The 18,737-nt window shown below is 34.6% G+C and overlaps 1 protein-coding gene and 2 long non-coding RNA genes across 4 annotated transcripts in view; 1 reads left to right on the top strand and 2 right to left on the bottom strand.

The window, feature by feature from the left end:
• Nucleotides 1-2,006, bottom strand: part of LOC122141427 — a 12,218-nt gene extending 10,212 nt beyond the window's left edge. The window contains exons 1-3 of the long non-coding RNA XR_006157811.1: nt 1,964-2,006; nt 1,730-1,834; nt 1,548-1,600 (exon numbers count right to left, since the gene is read on the bottom strand). This is a non-coding gene — a long non-coding RNA (uncharacterized LOC122141427). The remainder of the gene's footprint in view (nt 1-1,547; nt 1,601-1,729; nt 1,835-1,963) is intronic.
• Nucleotides 1-18,737, bottom strand: part of LOC109097371 — a 453,088-nt gene that overhangs the window by 119,502 nt on the left and 314,849 nt on the right. The window lies entirely within an intron of this gene.
• The window catches only part of LOC122141430, a 25,444-nt gene continuing 8,485 nt past the window's right edge, over nt 1,779-18,737 (top strand). The window contains exons 1-2 of the long non-coding RNA XR_006157814.1: nt 1,779-1,822; nt 4,453-4,482. This is a non-coding gene — a long non-coding RNA (uncharacterized LOC122141430). The remainder of the gene's footprint in view (nt 1,823-4,452; nt 4,483-18,737) is intronic.

The following is an 18,737-nucleotide window of genomic DNA, read 5'->3' as shown; positions in this document are numbered from 1 at the left end:
TGAAAGAACATACATGTAATCTGTTGCTATGTAACGAACGCAATTGCATGCGCATTGTTCTTTTATTTTTAGTGCAGTTGTCTCACAACCACTGCGGTCAAATATTGAGATAACTTTAAAAGTATCATCTATTTATATTAAATTAATATATTAAATAGGTATCTTCTCCGATACCCACTTTGTGACTTAATGCATCAAAAAAAAAAATAAATAAATAAAATAATAATAATATATATATATATATATATATATATATATATATATATATATATATAATAAGTATTATTTTTTTTTTTTACTGAGACCAAACTCAGTAAACACATTATTAATAAAGTATTCTATTTACAGACAAGCAGGTTATGGGAGGAAAATGCTTAACGCGTTATTAAACGTGTTGTGTTCGTATTCTGGGCTCATATCTGCTTGTCCGTACACTACTCCGTCCTACACCAACTACGCACACATTTCCTATCATGTATGCCTATGAAAGACGATCGAACCAATCAGAGTAGGTATGGGGCGGGTGGGTGGGTGGTGCGGCACGTGCTCGATCTGCAGGCTGTAGCCGGGTGTACTTGGGGGCTGTAGCTGGAGTAGGTTAAGCTCCACCCATTGCGTCCAGAGAGAGAGAAGGGGTGCTGGACGTCATTTAGCTCTGCAAGTTAGCGCCACTTGCAGTGAGCACCCCTAAAAGGTATTAAAAATGTAACACCGTGTTCTGTCTTAGTTGCAGAGTACAACTGCAAATGTGAACGATGTTGTAAACGAGCGTGTATCCATATCGTTTTTCCGTTCCACTGCTTTACTTTTCCATTGTTTTTGGTTTTGTTTATGGTCCGCCAAGCGCGCATGTGGTGTTGCCATGTTCACTTATTATAAGCATCTTTAGGAGTCTTATTTTCTTCCAATACTAAGCTTGGAGTGTGTGTATACGGCCGATCATTCACCTCTGAACATCGCTAGACATTAAAACAACTCCTTGGTAAATAAAAAGCGGGAAGAGCGCACAATTCTCATAAACGTTAGTCTCCTCGACCACGACAGACACAGAAGTGTAGTGTTTTAACACGCGATGGAGATAAACTTACTTTCTTCCGGGAAACACAAAGGGTGGTGGAACACAGAAAGTAATGAAGGTAGAAGATGCAATGAATGTTAAAAGTGAGTGAGGCTGACGTCCTGTGTACTTTGAGCAAATAAGATAAGATTATAAATAATAATTTATCAATAAAATAGTATTTTATTGTTACTGAGGAAAATACAACACTTTACTGCGTGATAATAAATCTAGTTTTATGCAAATTAATTCGAGGAAATACTTAGTTTGTTTAATATTTGTAATATTTACAATAAGTTTAATATTTACAGGTGCAAACAGTGTAAATAGCAAAAGCATGCTTTTTTTTTCGAACTGGTCCTTACTGAAGGTAGTATGATCAAGCCTGACCACCCACATCTGTTCACTGTCTTTCATATTACACACAAAATGTTTAGTATTTGCACAGACTGCAACATCATCTTGCAACACAGTCATGAATGATCTTAACCGTTTTTCATGGTTTTGGTTTAGGCAGTGTTTCGTATATCTCGTTGATCATGACTGCATAAACAGTAATCACAGTCATGTTAAAAAAGATCGTTTTTAACAAGCTTTCAAACGTATATTGAAATGTATGCATTAAAAGAGGTTAATATTTCAGCATAAGTATTAATTGCTTGCTTTTCTGACCTTTTTTTCTCTGTTTCCAGCAGTACGTCACAACTGCAGCCAAGATCAACAGAGATCCAGCAGCAGCAGAAATCAGCACTATGTACAATAAAGGTAGGCCCTGATCTGTAATGGACAAAATGAGCCATTAGTGCGAATGAATGTGTCCATCTGACCTACAACAAACACTATCAAACAACAGCACGGGGCTGTATAACTGAGAGTAAATCAATGTTAATGTCATCGCTGCTGTACCTGAACATGTGTGACAGAGTTGAGTGATGTCCAGATGTTGAGTTTGGTTGCTGATGGGTTGTTGATCACACAGCTGTAGCTGTATTATCCTGATATTCCACCTCCAGAGGTAGAGAGAGACTGATGCTGAGATCAAACACACTGATGCTGGACAATAAACTGTTTCCTTTGTACCAGGAGAGAGTCACATGACCCACATTCACCACTGAACACACCAATGAACAATTCTGCTGTGATGATGATGATGATGATGATGAAGAGCATTGTGAAGAGTTACTGCTGATGACAGGAACAGGCAGACGAGCTGAAAACATGAGAGAATAACCAAAAACTTGAGTAAATCTAGTCAACAATCTTATTTTTGGTGTAGCGTGTTCACAGTCAGTGAGAGTTTCTGTCATTTTAAACTATAAAATGAGGAAACACTTCAGTAATTGTATGAATATTCTGGTTTCAGTAAAACCAGAAGCTACCAGTTAAACTCAGCTGACAGAATTTGTAGCATTGAAGGTCACAAATGATCTCTGCTTACCGTAGACAGAAACATTGAATGTTTTTGATGACAATTTCACTCCACTAATATCTACTTCATAGAGTCCAGCATGTTCAGTTGTGATGTTTGTGATGGTCAGAAATCCAGTCTTATTGTCCAGCTTCAGTCTGTCTCTGAATCTCCCATCAGGAACATCAAATATGGAGAAGTTTTGCCATTGTTTTTTAATTTTAGCTATTACAGATTTGTTTGATCCAAATCTCCACAGTATGTCGTCAGCTTGTTGTACTTCAGCAACACTAGTTTTTAAAGTTACAGAATCTCCCTCCATCACTGAAACTGATTCACCAAACACACCTGATGAACAACAGATTTTTACACTGATTAAGGCCTCTGGTGGTTTTTACAAAGCCTGGAATCAGCTGTAGTTTGTAACTAAATGTGAATTATAAAAACATTCAGAACAGCAGAACATTCAGCTGTCTAGTGCACAATGTATGAAGATACAAAGTCAATTATGACATGAAAAAAATGATCTTGATATTGTTAATGACTCTGTATTTTGTATATGGGACATTTAGATCAGTAGATAAACAGGTTACTAAAAATATTTTTAAAATAATTTTTTAAACAGGATATGGTGTTTGTAAACCTTGAAATTGAATTTACATTCACTATATCAATTTCCATTATTTCCCATGACATCTGTGAAGAATGTTACTGATATTAAAGCCAAAAAAAAAAAACGAACAAACATATATTTATGACTTACCAATCAAATGCCACCAATACAAACAGAACAAAATGAACACGTGAAACATTTTCTTTAGTTGTGAAAAGTCTGATCTGAAACACTTGAGTTGTTCAACTTCTGAATCCTCCCACGAAAGCGATTGACCCTCCTATAGTGGGTGGAATGAACAAGCTCTGTGCGAATGATATATGGTTATAAATAAATGCTTGACTGGCTCTTTTTTGAGACTATATAATAGTAAATATTCTTCATTCTATCATTTAACACTGAACATTTTCAAAAGAAGATATTTTTAAAGAACGTTGGTAACCAAACAGTTGCTGGTTGCCATTGACTTCCATAGTATTTTTTTTTTGTAATTTTTAATTATGTTGTGTGTGTGTGTGTGTGTGTGTGTGTGTGTGTGTGTGTATATATATATATATATATATATATATATATATATATATATATATATATATATATATATATATATATATAGTATTTATAAGAAGAAATAAGTTCATGCAGGTTTTGGAGATTGAGTAAATAATAATAATAATATAATAATTATTATTATTATTTATTATTAGTTATTATTATTATTGTAGTTGTTTTTTTTTATTATCAATTCTTTTCATTTCCGGGTGAGCTTTAGCTATGAGCTATCCCTTTAATAATGTCTGCCATCTCACACAGTGTGATCTTCTGAGTCATACTGAAACCTGTGATCAGTTTTCTTTTTTTTAGAAATGTGGTTTGATCTGTTAGATGAACAACCGTTAAGTGTGTGCATGTTTAGCTTGTTAGGGAAGAGTTTATTCCTGTTCTGCTTTTTATAAATCTCACAGTTGATACCCTCACAAAACATGTCGTGATAAAATATTGAATCCTTCATAAACAGTCAAATCGGAGACAGGTCTAGTTTGAGTGTTTTTGTTGGATTCAGTTTTTTTATTTTACTGTAACTAACAATCTAGACTTAATACATGTTTTCCTGGCTGCTAAAAGAAATTAATGATAGAAAGGCAATGTTGGTCAGTGCTTTCAAATCCAACAGCAGCATTCATAAATACGTTGAAATAAAAACATAAATGCTTAGAATGACAATTAATAAATAACTTGATATGCACACAGATGCTTGGTCCAAACAGAGCTGGCTGTCATTTCTTCTTCTGAATCATTTGTGTATAATTTTTAATTGAAGTGTTTCCTTTCTATTTTAGTTCATATCTTTCTGTTTTTTTGTCTTTCCTGCTGCAGTTGGCACATCAGATATCAGATACCAGAACAGTAGGTGAACTGATTTTTTTTTTTTTTTTTTGGGGGGGGGGGGGGGAAACATAATATATAAATATTTTATGTAATTTATTTTTCTATGTATATATTCTCTCTCTCTCTCTCTCTCTCTATACAGTATATATATATATATATATATATATATATATATATATATATATATATATATATATATATATAATATATATATATATATATATATCTATATATATATAGCCAGACATTAATAAAGAAAGATGCTAATTGACCCTTTGCATAGACCTGTCCCACTTGATTGCTGTTGCTATGTCTGACAAGCCATGATGGTGAAAAATACATCACAGAACAAAGAGGAAACAGGCAGCACACCAATAGACAGGACAGAGCAGGTTACTTTAGGTATGAAACAAAGTCTCAACTTTCAAAGTTTGTCATTTTTTAAGAAATTTGAACAATAAGTACCATTTTGTGGCTCCATTCACTATCACTATTACAAATCTACATTCCCTCTAGAAGTCTGAGATCTACTAGTGAGCAAGGCCTTGTGGTGCCATCACAGAGAGGCACAAAATCACATTCCAGAACATTCTCTTTCACCGTTCCTGGCTGGTAGAGTGATCTTCCCACTCCTATCGTGAATGCTGACTCCCAGATAATCTTCAAGCGACAGCTGGAAAAACTGAAATGAAAACTCATCTCTTTCGTCACCATCTAACTTCATTTAAAAAAAAAACACCTCTTTACTTAATCCCCGTTCTAGCTCGTACTATTTGAACAATGCCTGAAACTTGGTATTATGAGCACTTCCTGTGTCTATTTGCCTCTTTAAGATGAATCGTTTGACGTATTCCCCAATTTGAAATTGCTTTGGATAAATGAATAAATCTAAATGTTAACAGGTTTAATGTGTTGTGAAAGATTCCTGTAACACCTCAATTGAGAAAAGATGGCAACATACACAATTTTTCAAGTTCAGGTCCACTAACATTAATCTACTCCTGTCTGGTTTGTTTGACTAAAGGCAGATTCTATATTATGATTGGTCAGATCGCCTGTCAATCAAACTCCCTGCAGGAGCTGCAGTCAGAGTGTGCAGTTACAAAATCTACCAGCAGGTGGAAATGGGACAAGACTGTAACTGATGTTCTTTTTTTTCCCTCTGCTCAAGGTTTTTCCTCTTCTACAACTGGGTTAAAGATTGTTAGGCCAGACTCAAGGTCTTTCTCTACTACTGTGTGTGTCAGTGAACGATTACTAATGTTTAGGCTACATGATAATATTATTGTTCTGCTTGCTGGTGGAACTGTAAAATGTATATATTATAATTCCACAAGACTCTCACATTACTCATTTCCACTATTTACCTTGTTTTATTTTTAAAATAAGTAAAATAATTGTAGCTGCAAGCAGCAATTACGGGGCCAAGCACTACAGAAGCAAGCATCAGACCAACTGCAGAAATTAGTCATTTTAGGATGATTTTAGTCAAAACGGCTGAAAAATCATAAATACAACCTCTAGTACCATGATTTATTGGCTTTTCACGTACGACCAATAGGTGGCGCTGTTATCAAATCGATGTGGTGTGTTCTGTGTGAGTTGACAAATGGCACACACAACGTTTGGTGTCAGTATGCCAAAGCATTGCAGAGAGACAGCCTCAAGTGTCGTTTTGGCATCATTCTTCATTATTTAACTTTCTCAAATTCACTATTCACTGTCTCAAATCTTTTTGAGTACTTTCAGGTCATTGTCTCGATGGTACACAAGTTTTTGTAATGGTACACTAATGCATTTGTAAAATATAGTTTTATATCATAATAATAATCTATTGTAGTCAACGGCAATTTCATGTTTTTTGTTCAATAATAGCGCCACCAAGAGGCACAGTCCCACCAAATTTTGTATGTGTCCTTAGAGGTGCCCATACATATGTGTGTCAAATTTGGTTAAAATATTATAGACTTTTTTTATATATGAGAACAGAAAAAAATGCCTGATCACCGACTTGTTTGCATTTATTTGCCACTTACTATAAAAATGTTGTCAGTTGGGCATTAGCATATAGCCGGCATGCTAGGATTTCAAATTTTGTATGGTAGTTTCACGTCTATCAAAGTAACGGTTTCTAAGATATTGGCAAAGGTTTTTTTAAGCGCTAAAATGCAACGTTGCGCAAACCATGAGGCAAAACCTGACATGTTTGGTATGGCTGGACTCGGCAAGGTTTCAGGAGTCTACAAAGGTGGTAAGTCGACCACACCCAAAGTTAAGCATGTGCATATTAGATCTAAAGAGTTTAGTGATTTTCAGCCAAATCATTCAGAAGTTATAAGAAACAATATGCGTTTTCCATCCTGACCATTAGGTGGCACATCTAGCACCAAAACACTGCATATAGTCTCAGGTCATGCTTGTTATAACACACATTGATGTCATACTATCATACTACTCTTACTATTTCTGCAGTATCCAGTATGAATACTGTGCATAGTCCTGCAAATTTTCTGTATGCACAAAATACCCGAATGACCAACAATATTTACCAGAATCTGCTAAATATAACTTAAGTACACGGAAATCAATACAGAAGTTGTGCTCTGAATGGCATACTACCATACAGCTCCTACTATTGACTTATGTAATGACTTTATGAACTACTTTACTTCTAAGATTGATACTATTTAGAGATAAAATTGTAACCATGCAGCCGTCACCTACAGTATCAGATCAGACAGTGCACTATAGATCCCCTGATGAACAGTTCCACTCATTCTCTACTATAGGAGAGGAAGAATTGTATAAACTTGTTAAATCATCTAAACCAACAACATGTACTGTATGTTAGACCCTATTCCATCTAAGCTCCTAAAAGAGGTGCTTCCAGAAGTCATAGATCCTCTTCTGACTATTATTAATTCATCATTGTCATTAAGATATGTCCTCAAAACCTTTTATTTAGGCAAAACCTTTTATTCTGGCTTTTATTTAGCCTCATCAAAAAACCACAACTTGACCCCAAAGAACTAGTTAATTCCAGAGCGATCTCGAATCTCCCTTTTCTGTCCAAGATACTAGAAAAGGTGGTATCCTCACAATTATATTCCTTCTTAGAAAGAAAAATGGTATCTGTGAGGATTTCCAGTCAGGATTTAGATCGTATTATAGTACTGAAACTCCTCTCCTTAGAGTTACAAACGACCTGCTCTTATCATCTGATCGTGGTTGTATCTCTCTATTAGTGCTATTGGATCTTAGTGCTGCGTTCGACACTATTGACCACAACATTTTTCTCGAATAGACTAGAAAACTGTTGGTATTAATGGAAGTGCATTAGCATGGTTTGAATCATACTAATATGAGAGCTAGAGTTCTTACTAGAACCGAGGAAGTATGACCATATTAGCCCTGGTCTGTCAAACACTGCACTGGTTCCCTATTAAAACATTGTATAGATTATAAAATCTTGCTTATTACTTATAAACCCTGAATGGTTTAGCACCTCAGTATTTGAACTAGCTCTATATATTATATATAATGTATTATATGCATGTATTAAATATTATATATAATATCTCTATATATTACTATAATGTAACACATTATAGTCCATGTTCAAGTTCAAGTTGAGCCATATTGTCATTCCGCTACATGTGTGGACATACAGTGGAATGAAATGTCGTGCCTCACAGGACCACGGTGCTACATAAATACAGACATACAACAATGAAGTAAAACAGTATAAACCTATAGACAACTAACCTACTGATAGATTTTGAATATAGAAAATATACTATATATAAATGTTTTACCTATACATAAGCTAAAAAAATACAGACTACATGAATGCTTCACATACAGTAATACTATACCTATACAAAACCAACCTAATGTCAGATTTGACTTTAAATACTATATATAAATGTTAACCTATGCATAAACTAAAAACAAAATACAAACTATACAAAAAGCTACACATAAACACTGTACCTATACACAAACTAACCTACAGATTTGAAAATGAATATACTATAAATAAATGTTTACTTATACATAGACTGAAAAGGTAAATATATAAACTATACGAATGCTTCCCATAATACTGTACATGTGCAAAGAGAAACATTGTAAATCAAGCAGCTAGCTGGGGAATAGTGCAAGATGATTTGTAGTGCACGAGCATGTAAACAAATATTTGAGTCTTTTGTAGGATTTTGTACACACAGTAGTGTGTGTTTACAGTGTCTAGTGCTCATAGGAGAAATGCAAAAAAAAATAAAAAAAATTCTGTGATGTTGTACAGTTAGTGGGGGGGGGGGGTGGGGGTGAGATGGGTGCATGTTTCAGGAGGTAGGGTGTTTGTGTGGGGTTTCAGAGGGGGGTGGGGTGATTTGAGTTCAGGGCTCTCACAGCCTGGGGGAAAAAGCTGTTGAGCAGTCTGGCGGAGCGGGCTCTGATGCTCCTGTACTATCTCCCTGATGGTAGGAGCTGGAAGAGACTGTGGGAGGGGATGGGTAGGGTCCTTCACGATACTGTTGGCTTTGCTGGAGCATCGTGTAAGAAAAGGGGAGAGGGGCACCGATGATCTTTGCAGCTGTGTTCACTGTCCGCTGGAGGGTCTTGCGGTCTGGTCAGCACGCTCTCTATGGTTCCTCTGTAGAAAGTGGTCAGGATGGATGGAGGGAGACTTGCTCTTTTCAGCAGGCGGAGAAAGTATAGCTGCTGTTGTGCCTTCTTGGAGAGTGACATGGTGTTGGTGGTCCAGGTGAGATCCTCAGTGATGTGCACCCCCAGGAATTTAGTGCTGCTGACTCTCTCCCCAGTCAAGCTGTCGATGGTCAGTGAGGGGTGGTCAATGGAGTTTCTCCTGAAGTCCCATCACAACCTCCTTTGTCTTCTCCACATTGAGGGACAGGTTGTTAGTGCCGCACCATTCAGCCAGCTGTGCCACTTCCTCTCTGTAGTGTATTTCATCGCTGTAGCTGATGAGACATACCACAGCTGTGTCATCTGCAAACTTGATGATGTGGTTGGAGCTGAACTTGGCAGTGCGTTGCAGGGTGAGCAGCGTGAAGAGCAGCGGGCTGAGCACACAGCCTTGTGGGGCACCTGTGCTCAGTGTGGTAGTGCTCGAGGTTTTGTGGCCGACACGGACTGACTGAGGTCTTCCACTTAGAAAGTCCAGGATCCAATTACAGAGGGAATTGTTAAGGCCCAGCAGGTTTAGTTTGTTGATGAGCTGTTGTGAGATTATTGTGTTGAATGCTGAGCTGAAGTCGATGAACAGCATTCTAACATAGGAGTCTTTATTCTCTAGGTGGGTAAGAGCCTGGTGGAGGGTGGAGGAAATTGCATCATCTGCAGATCGGTTTGTACAATATTCAAACTGGAGCGGATCGAGTGTGTTGGGGAGGCTGTTTTTACGTTGTGCATGACTAACCTCTCAAAGCACTTCATCATGATTGGAGTCAGTGTATGGGAAGGTAGTTGTTTAACACAGTTCACAGGTGATTTCTTTGGTACCGGTATGATACCGGTTGTGGATTTGAGACATGTGGGGACGACTGCCTGGCTCAGTGAGGTGTTGAAGATATCTGTTAGGACATCTGTCAGCTGTGCAGCACAGTCTTTCAGTACACGGCCAGGTATCTACCACAACTCTGCTGCTATGCTCTGAAAAGTAAGTGAATGTTCTGTATGCATGGAATTCCCGGATCAAATTTGATGTATGCATCTGAAGACACTGCATGGGATACTGTTTCCCAGAACACAACGCAACCTCAAACGTTTAATCTTCAAACGTTGTGAGTGAACTGAAGGCGGGGAATAGTAATTATAAACACTTTTATAGATACATGTTGCTGTAAACTACAAACTATCACTGTGTATCTAAAAACAATATCGTAAGTAGGAAATAAATTGTAATTTAAGGTGAATTTTGTAATTCACCTCAAATGACATCACCTTTATCTATAGTGCTTCATACAGTACAGATTATTTCAAAGATATTGAATAAGAAATATATTGCAGTAATATACAGTAATATATAAATAACAGCGAGGCCGCCCTTTACCAAACTTGTTCTACTCCTTTTCCCATCGCATATCAGATCAGAAAAATTTTCAATAAAAACCAAGGAAATATTTGAAAACTGGAAATAAAACATCTCATTAATAATGCAGTGTTATTGGGTGGTCAGCAGTATAAGTGTAGGGAGGTTTTTGTCCCAATAAAGTTGCATTCATTTAATAATATTTTTAAGTATGATAATTTAAACACTATGTTATTACATACTGTTTTACAATACAGTACTGAAATATAAATATCTACCACCTAACTAGTATTTACACAATTATTATTAGTTCTGTTCAGTATTTAAAGACCATTAATTATTTAAATGAGTTCAATTGAGCAATATACCATTGTTTACTAGTATGAATCCTTAATTAACAAGCCTTTTTAAAAAGAATTGTTAGTACATTTTATTTGTGAGGTAACAACCTCAGCAGCTGTGCTGTATCAATGTTTTGGTCATGTGACACTTTAGCATACTACTCTAAAACACTTGTTGCTTATTGTATACTGTTTCACACACTATTCTTTAAAAAATAGTAGGCAGTATACACTGTGTACTGGGCAGTAAGCAGTAAGTATGCTATTTCGAACACAGCCAAAGTGTGGTCTATAGCCAAACAGTTATATATAGTCTCACATCCATTTTTGTGTGCTTTTCTTCAAATTTGTTTTTGTGTTATTTGAAAACAGTTTCACCAACTTTAATTCCAAAACTTTTTGCCAGCATGGTCTGAAGATGATCCGAGCCAATTTTGGTGTATATATATATATATATATATAAGATACTGTGCAATCATGATTGACACGGTAATTGAAGAAAATTGTGGAAAAAAAACAACAACACATATTTTCACATGATTTATATGTATTATTAGAGGCAGCTTATCCTAGTCTATAACATAATTAAAATAACATAATTAAAACATATTTTGAGTTTTTTATCATTTCATGGTTTATATTTCTTGTGGAAGTTGATTACTTTGCACTGAGGAAATAATAAATTTGAATGCATATATCAATAAAAAGGTGTGTAAAATACAAAATACTATTTATAATGTATATTATCTCTGTTTAAGTGATAAAGAAGACCTACAATTTAAGCCATTTCTTATAAAATTTCTGACTCATTTTAGAGAAAATATGAGTAAATAAATCATTGAGCCATAAAAGTCACTGTATAACAGCAATTACCTTGCTGATGTGGGACTGAATTAAAAAAACAAAGGTTCCAGCAACTTCATGGCGACCAGAGGTCAATAGCATTGACCATGTTGGCCGGTGTTGTATGGTGAAATATGATGATGAACACTACCCTGGCATCGTCATGAATGTAGAGGATGACAACATACAGCTCAACTGCATGCATCGCAATAGCATCAATAAATTCTTCTGGCCAGGCCCAAGAAAAGGCATCAGCTGGTATGCTGACAATCAGATATTGTGCCTGATGAAAGAACCGCAGGCCCTCAATAAAAGGTCTTTACAGGAAGTTCAAGAAACATGGAGGTACTTGAACAAATGTAGCCAAACCACAAAAAAAAAAAAAATAATAATAACAATAATAATAATAATAATAATAATAATAATAATAATAATAATAAGTATTATAATAAATAAATAAATAAAATGGCATCACTGTCCATTACTGTTCCTTCTTATGATGGCTTTTGTGTTTGTTTGTTAATCTACAAGTAGTTAATCCAAATGAATTATAACATTTATTTTTAATCAAGTATAAATAAAATAATAATTTATTATGTCTGTCCTCTCTAATTTGTAATTATTTTGTCTGAACAGAGAATTGTTTTGCCACCATGATTGATTGTGATAAGGAACCACATAGCTATTTTTTTGTGTCTCTGAACAGAGAATTGTTTTGCCACCATGTTTATTATTTATTTTATTTTTTTGGGGTATTGTTTTGAAACAATATTATATAGGTGCAGTTCCACACATTACAGATGGGAAACCATGCAGGACAATGACTGAAAGCTTGTCCACCGTTAACGAACCTGTTTTCCACCCTGTTATACTCCGTTCCACCCTGTTATGCTCCTTTCCAAATTCCACCCTGTTAGACAAGTCATTTTAAATAATAATTTGACAGCAATGTTAAATGTTTGGCATACTTTTGTCTTATTTTGTGAGGTGAGGAGCACTAACAGCATATATATGTTTTTGAGTAAAACATTTTTATTATTTACCACCCTATTGGCAAAAATGGGCAAAAAAAGTACCTTTTCTTAATAATCAAGACAGAATGCAAAAAAACATAAAAAATAAGGTACCTTTTTTCCTTAAAAGGTATTTCAACTTAATTTGGTTGGTTTTATGTTTATATTTACTTTCATTAGGATAGGATAGGATAGGATAGGATAGGATAGATACTTTCATTGTAATTCTGCATCATTTTAACTTTATCTTGCTAATCTTACCCCACTCTCCCCTATAAGTATTAGACATTTAATTTAATATTTTACAGCACAAATCCATATTATATACTAATAAACAACTAATTTAGAACATTTCTTCTGCTCATCAAGCCTGCATTTATTTGATCAAAAATACAGAAAAAATGTAGTATTGTGATATATTATTACAATTTAAAATAATTGTTTTTAAATTTATTATATATTAAATTATCATTTATTTCTGTGATGCAAAGCTGAATTTTTAGGGTCATTATCACATGATCCTTTAGAAATCATTCTAATATGATGATTCATTAGCAAAGTTGGAAACAGTTCTGCTGCTTAATATTTTTTAGAACATGTGATATTTTTTTAGGATACTTTGATGTATAAAAAGTAAAAATAAAAAAAAGTAGAAGCTATGTTTTTAAAATATAAATATTTTGTAATAACAATATACACTACTGGTCAGTAATTTGTGGTCAGTAATTTTTTTTTCTTTCTTTTTTTAAAATAAAATCAATACTTTTATTCAGCAAGGATGTGTTAAATTGATAAAAAGTGATAGTAAAGAAAATATATTATTAGAATATATATTATTAGTATTTTTTTATTATTTTTTTTAATAAATGCAGTTCTTTTTAACCTTTTATTCATAAAATATATTCCAACACTCATAATAAATCAGAATATTAGAATGATTTCTAAATGATCATGTGATAGACTGGATGTTACATGTGACACTGAAGGCTGGAGTAATGATGCTGAAAATTCAGCTTTGCATCACAGGAATAAATTATTATTTTTTTTTTTTTAAAGTATATTTAAATAGAAAACTGTTATTTTAAGTTGTAGCCTAATAATATTTCACAATATTACTGTTTTTTTCTGTATTTTGATCAAATAAATGCAGGCTTGTTGAGCAGAAGAGACTTCTTTCAAAAACATTAAAATAGTAATGTTTCCAAACTTTTGACCTGTACTGTGTATATATATATATATATATATATATATATATATATATATATATATATATATATATATATATATATATATATATATGTATGTATGTATGTATGTATATTACTGTTTAAAGGCCTAATAAAATGTGTTATAGATTGCTGGTATCAAGACGTGTTCCCAAACCTTTGACCTGTACTGTATATATATGATTATAATGGGAAATACACTTAATTACAATAATTAAAGTGTGACCAACTGCTAAATATTCTATATGATGAGTCTGCAATGTTAAACTGTCTTTAACAGCCAGTGTTATTTTGTTGTTATCACTTTTGAAAGACCGAGAGCAAATTATTACCGAAAGAAATACAAAAACAAACTACCAAATGACTAATTCAGCGAATCATCCACTGACTGTAATGTGGATTGTAACGCATCTGTTAATGTAGCGGGACCGTGGTCTCCACTCAGACAGCAGCACACACACAGATAGTGAGAAATGCTGCGGAGCGGATTAGAGGAATCAGCGGATCTTTAGCGGAGCGGGAACAGACAGCTTTGAGCTGGGGTGATTGGTGAGAGGGGCAACTCAGCCATTGACAAAGGGGCAGTGGCTCTAGCCATCGGGCCACAGTTTAACTGCTGTTGCTAAAACACAACAGACACCATTAATAACTCTGGCGCCGGCCCGTGTGTGTTGCAAAAGATCATCCATAGGGGTGTGGTGTATCGTGTTGCAACCTGTTGGCTGCTGAGTAGCTGCCATGTGAGCTTTTCGGGGAGAAAAAAAAAATGGAAAAACTCAATCATCAGAGTGAGCTATGTCAAGTGTTTACAAGTCTCAAAAAGCTTGTGTCGATTCACAGCCCATTATTTAAATACATACGAGTATATTTAACAGTTTTGGCTTGCTAGCACACAGAAATCGTGGTCACGTTAAATGTTTATTATGAAGCACTTGCTTCCTCTAGTTCACTTGTCGATCCTGTTACACAGACAAAAAGAAGCAAAACACTACCAAAAGTTCACTACGGTTCTGCACATTCACCTCAGATTGGAATGAAAAATTATATGAACGTCGACGAGACTGAACTGAGCGCTGAGGAGCACTGAAACTGTGGATATAGAGCATGTCATGACAGAATAAATTGAACGCAGACTGAAAATCACTCGGCTCAGATACTTCATACCACTGGATCAACTGCGGTCACGCTATCTGCGCTTCAAGTTCATTGGGCGTCTACTCGGCGGTGCGTGGTAGATTAAGGTGCGAGAGTGTCAGGCTCGGATTGGCTAATTCCCGGTGGGCCGGTGTGTTATTTTATGGGCCGGTGTTGTCATGCCACTGGCATGCCAATCTCGCAGCCCCACTCGCAGGGTTACGGAATCGTCCCGTATTTAAGGCATCAAAGGCATCAAAGAAGCATCCCGTATGAAAGCTATAGCCTACGGAACGCAGTTTGTCCCTTATTTGCAAGCGAAATTCCTACGCTTCACAGCGAGCGGGACTTACGGCAATTCCCTTCCACCATCCGCGTTTAGATTTTGCCAAATCAGTTTGGGCGAATGCAAACAACTTATTGATCACGAGCCCAACATCCAGCAAGGCAGAAAAACATTCAGTCTACCCGAGGGAAGACATCTTTCATTGTAAATTAATACTGTTGAATAGAGAAAAAATAGAATACATTTTTATAAAAAAAATAACTTCTAGTGTATTCTTTAAAACTAGACCCAAGTACAAATCCAAAAGACCAGAAATAGCCCACTCTCTAAGCTTTCTTAAATTGAAAAATATGCATTTTCATTCATTCATAGGCTATGTGATTGCAATCAAATTTTAGGTAAAAAAAGTTTATGCTTCTTTGACTTATGTTTCATTGACGTTCATTTGTTATGCTTTTAAATTTCATGCCATTTGGATGTATGTAATTTCACAGTATTTTAACCTCATAAATTACTACACTACTTGTGCAGTCATTTTTTTTTTTTTTTTTTTTTTTTTTTTTAGAATAGGTAATTGTACATAAATAAGTTAAGCAAAACAATTATTTCCGAGAACTTAGCAGACATTATGGTACAAATATTTTGAGCTTCCCTTATTCTGTCCCTTATTTTCTTACAAAGAATCACAATTGTCCCTCATTTTCCATTTCTGTTGTTTGTTGGCAGCCCTAATGTTGACTTAATTATCTTATAACTCCCCCGACAGAGGCACCTTGCTAAAAAAAACGTCAGTTGTTGAATATATGTGAGCAAAAATACAATGAAGCACAAGGCTGGGAACAGTTCACTATGCAGATGTAGGCCTATGTACTGAGGTTTTGATAACATTATTTTAATAGGCCTATAGTCAGTTGTGAACTAAAGCGGGCCCTCCAAGGCATGAACTCCAGGGCTGAAAATGAGTCCCACTCCGGCCCTGGAGATTGTTCAAGGCGCTACCGTTTTATATGCATAATTTGGATTATGTTTTGGATTATGTCTATTTACAGTTAACATTACTCTAAATCTGTTGGATCAATGGATTTTTTTTTTTTTTTAAGAAGGACGGCATTAATTCACGTTTTAAGTGTTATAAGTGCATGTTATCATTTAATCTGTTCCTGCTATTGTATGGTGTATCCTGCTTATGTGGAGAAAATCAACATAAAGTGAGGGGTTAATTTTATTTTTAAGTGTTATAAGTGAATGTTTTGGAGAACATCAACTGTTTCATTATTTAATAATTGCATGACAAAAAAAGAAAAAAAAAATCACATTGTTTTTGTTGTACATATCCATACATACCAATGTGGTGATTTCTGTATATTATTTTACTGTATCATCAAAATGCTAGCTTTTTCACTATACTCTCATATTTGAAAATTCATAAATAATTTTAATCAAATTGTTTTCTGCAATCTCCAATAAACTCTTTTTCTACATGACACCAAGTACCATTGTGTTTATTTTCATATAATTTTACTGTATCATTCTTTAATAATTGCATCCCAAGATTATGAAAAATAGTACATTTTTCACTGTATAGTAAAAGTTTGAAAATTCATAAAAGATTGAAATCAAATTGTTTTCTGCAAACTCCACCAGACTCTTGTTCTACATGTCCCCAAGTACCACTGTGGTCATTTTCATGTAATTTTACTGTATCATTCTTTAATAATTGCATGCCGAAATCATGAAATATGCTATCTTTTTCACTATTCACTCATATTTGAAAGTTCATTAAAAATTTTAATAAAATAGTTTTCTGCAAACTTCACCAGACACTTGTTCTACCTGTCCCCAAGTACCACAGTGGTAATTTTTATATAATTTTACTGTATCATTCTTTAATAATTGCATGCCAAAATCATGAAAATAGTACCTTTTTTCACTGTATAGTCAAAGTTAGAAAATTCATAAAAGATTGAAATCAAATAGTTTTTTCTGCAAACTCCATCAGACTCTTGTTCTACATCCTCCCCGGTAAGACTGTGGTGATTGTCATCTTACTTTACTGTATAATTGTTTAATAATTGCTTACCAAATCGTGACCAATGCTATCTCCTTCCTCACTGTAAATACATTTTAAAAATCCATAAAAGGATAAAATCTAATTTTTTCTGCAAACTTCACCATTTTCTTTTTCTACATCTCCCCAGGTACCAGTGTGGGGATTGTCATCTTACTTTACTGTATATTTTACTTATATTTTTTTAATAATTGCTTTCCAAAGTCCTGACCAATGCTATGACCTCGATATATCCACATACAAACAAACCTGTTGGCTTTGGGATAACCATGAGGTTTGGATATTGACTGTGTATTTGACATTATGTTTGGCTTAATGAAGGTTTTGGTAATTCTCATCCTGCCTTGTGTGGGCAGTTTCTCTGTCTTGACCCACAACATGAACAAGTAATAACTTACAGGTGAATGTTTACAAATATTTATATATTTATTGTGATAATTTGAATAAACATTTATGTAGCCTATTCCAAATCTGGTCTTCCAGATACAACTTTCAGTGTTGTGATGTACTATAAAATGTCCATATAACTGCACTTTTCCATTATCACTATGTTATTGTCACTATCCAGCAAGATCACCACTGTCACAAAGGTATTACTGTTAGTTTAGTGGTTGTAGTACTAATTTGTATATTGTGGCACATATCTTCATTATGGAAAAAGGTCTCCAATGTCTCCAAGATGCTTCAAGAAACCCACCTGCATCAATTAAATTCTAATAACTACATTAAATCAACATTTGATGTAAGCATCCTGTAGTGAATCAGCTCAAAGGGGAAATATGAATAATCAATCATAACCAGTTATGATTAATTATAAATATTTAGATCCGCTGTAAGTATTTACTTGACCTCTCAGTATCAACTGCCTGTCACCAGAGACCAGATAAAATATTAAATTGGAATAGGCTACATAAATGCTTATTCGAATTAATATCTAATTATCAAATATCACATAATAATTGATATTATTCAAATAATTTAGATTTCATTTTTATATTAATTTTCAAATATGACTGTAGAGGGAAAAAGCTAACATTTTTCCATGATTTTGTCATGCAATTATTAAATAATGAAACAGTAAAATGACATGAAAACAGTTTGGTTTTGTCCTTTTTAATAATTTTTCCCCCTCACTTTATGTTGATTTTCTCCACATAAGCAGGATACACCATACAATAGCAGGAACAGATTGAATGATAACATGCACTTATAACACTTACAACGAGGAATGAACGCCGTCCTTCTTAAAAATAAAAAATAAAAATAAAAAATCCATTGATCCAAACAGATTTAGAATAATGGTAACT

Source organism: Cyprinus carpio, chromosome B22, assembly GCF_018340385.1.
Source record: "Cyprinus carpio isolate SPL01 chromosome B22, ASM1834038v1, whole genome shotgun sequence".
Taxonomy (NCBI): domain Eukaryota; kingdom Metazoa; phylum Chordata; class Actinopteri; order Cypriniformes; family Cyprinidae; genus Cyprinus; species Cyprinus carpio.
Note: the sequence above shows the minus strand (reverse complement) of the source record. Positions and strands in the feature narration are given on the sequence as shown.